Here is a 2,500-nt window from a genome sequence, read left to right on the forward strand (position 1 = left end):
ACACACACCTGCTATCGGCCCCCTACCTCCAGGGGGCCCTCCACCTCACTTTTAACCCAATTTAGAGCCCCTGCTTCGGCCACACACACCTGGGAGAGGCCCCCTATCTCCAGTCGGCTCTCCACCTCCCTTTTACCCAATTTAGAGCCCCTGCTTCGGCCACACACACCTGGGAGCGGGCCCCTATCTCCAGGCGGCTCTCCACCTCCCTTTTACCCGATTTAGAGCCCCTTCTTCGGCCACACACACCTGCTATCCGCCCCCTATCTCCAGTCGGCTCTCCACCTCCCTTTTACCGGATTTGGAGCCCCTGCTTCGGCCACACACACCTGGGAGAGGCCCCCTATCTCCGGGCGGCTCTCCACCTCCCTTTTACCCGATTTAGAGCCCCTTCTTCGGCCACACACACCTGCTATCGGCCCCCTACCTCCAGGGGGCCCTCCACTTCACTTTTAACCCAAGTTAGAGCACCTGCTTCGGCCACACACACCGGGGAGCGGCCCTCTATCTCCAGGCGGCTCTCCACCTCCCTTTTACCCAATTTAGAGCCCCTGCTTCGGCCACACACACCTGGGAGCGGGCCCCTATCTCCAGGCGGCTCTCCACTTCACTTTTAACCCAATTTAGAGCACCTGCTTCGGCCACACACACCTGGGAGAAGCCCCCTATCTCCTGGCGGCTCTCCACTCCACTTTTAACCCAATTTAGAGCCCCTGCTTCGGCCACACACACCTGGGAGCGGGCCCCTATCTCCAGGCGGCTCTCCACCTCCCTTTTACCCAATTTAGAGCACCTGCTTCGGCCACACACACCTGGGAGCGGGCCCCGATCTCCAGGCGGCTCTCCACTTCACTTTTAACCCAATTTAGAGCACCTGCTTCGGCCACACACACCTGGGAGAAGCCCCCTATCTCCTGGCGGCTCTCCACTTCACTTTTAACCCAATTTAGAGCCCCTGCTTCGGCCACACACACCTGGGAGCGGGCCCCTATCTCCAGGCGGCTCTCCACCTCCCTTTTACCCAATTTAGAGCACCTGCTTCGGCCACACACACCTGGGAGCGGGCCCCTATCTCCAGGCGGCTCTCCACTTCACTTTTAACCCAATTTAGAGCCCCTGCTTCGGCCACACACACCTGGGAGCGGGCCCCTATCTCCAGGCGGCTCTCCACCTCCCTTTTACCCGATTTAAAGCCCCTGCTTCGGCCACACACACCTGGGAGCGGGCCCCCTATCTCCAGGCGGCTCTCCACCTCCCTTTTACCCGATTTAAAGCCCCTTCTTCGGCCACACACACCTGCTTTCCGCCCCCTACCTCCAGGCGGCTCTCCACCTCCCTTTTACCCAATTTAGAGCCCCTGCTTCGGCCACACACACCTGCTATCGGCCCCCTACCTCCAGGGGGCCCTCCACCTCACTTTTACCCCAATTTGGAGCCCCTGCCTCGGCCACCCACACACCTGTTAGCTGCCCCCTATCTCCGGCCCCTAACCTCCACCATCCAGGAACCCCAGCACCAGCCGAACCTGCAGACCCACTCTTAAGCACCCCTCCCCGGATACAAGCAGACTACCATCCGCCCAAACTTTCCTGCTCCTGGTATACCAACTCAAACTTTGGTGCCCCTGGTACTCCAACTTAAACTTTGTGCTCCTGGTACTCCGCCTGTTTTCGCCCCACAGCCTAAGTGCCGCAGCACTTTGTCATTTTTTTAAACAAAATATTTCTTTCTGCTCCTGGTACTCCCTGGAGCTCCAGGGAGGTAGGGGGGCGCCCTGGAAGCCCTGCCCGAGGCTGTGCGCCTCTTCCCGGGCAGGATTTTCACCCCGAGCCCCTGGTGGCGGTTGGACTTTAACTTTTTTTTTTCTATTTGGATTTGCTCCTGGTACTCCCTGGAGCTCCAGGGAGGTAGGGGGGCGCCCTGGAAGCCCTGCCCGAGGCTGTGCGCCTCTTCCCGGGCAGGATTTTCACCCCGAGCCCCTGGTGGCAGTTGGACTTTAACTTTTTTTTTTCTATTTGGATTTGCTCCTGGTACTCCCTGGAGCTCCAGGGATGGTAGGGGGGCGCCCTGCCCGAGGCTGTGCGCCTCTTCCCGGGCAGGATTTTCACCCCGAGCCCCCGGTGGCGGTTGCACTTTAACTTTTTTTTTTCTATTTGGATTTGCTCCTGGTACTCCCTGGAGCTCCAGGGATGGTAGGGGGGCGCCCTGCCCGAGGCTGTGCGCCCCTTCCCGGGCAGGGCTTTCACCCCGAGCCCCTGGTGGCGGTTGGACTTTAACTTTTTTTTTTCTATTTGGATTTGCTCCTGGTACTCCCTGGAGCTCCAGGGAGGTAGGGGGGCGCCCTGGAAGCCCTGCCCGAGGCTGTGCGCCTCTTCCCGGGCAGGATTTTCACCCCGAGCCCCTGGTGGCAGTTGGACTTTAACTTTTTTTTTTCTATTTGGATTTGCTCCTGGTACTCCCTGGAGCTCCAGGGATGGTAGGGGGGCGCCCTGCCCGAGGC

Source organism: Centroberyx gerrardi, chromosome 21, assembly GCF_048128805.1.
Source record: "Centroberyx gerrardi isolate f3 chromosome 21, fCenGer3.hap1.cur.20231027, whole genome shotgun sequence".
NCBI lineage: Eukaryota > Metazoa > Chordata > Actinopteri > Beryciformes > Berycidae > Centroberyx > Centroberyx gerrardi.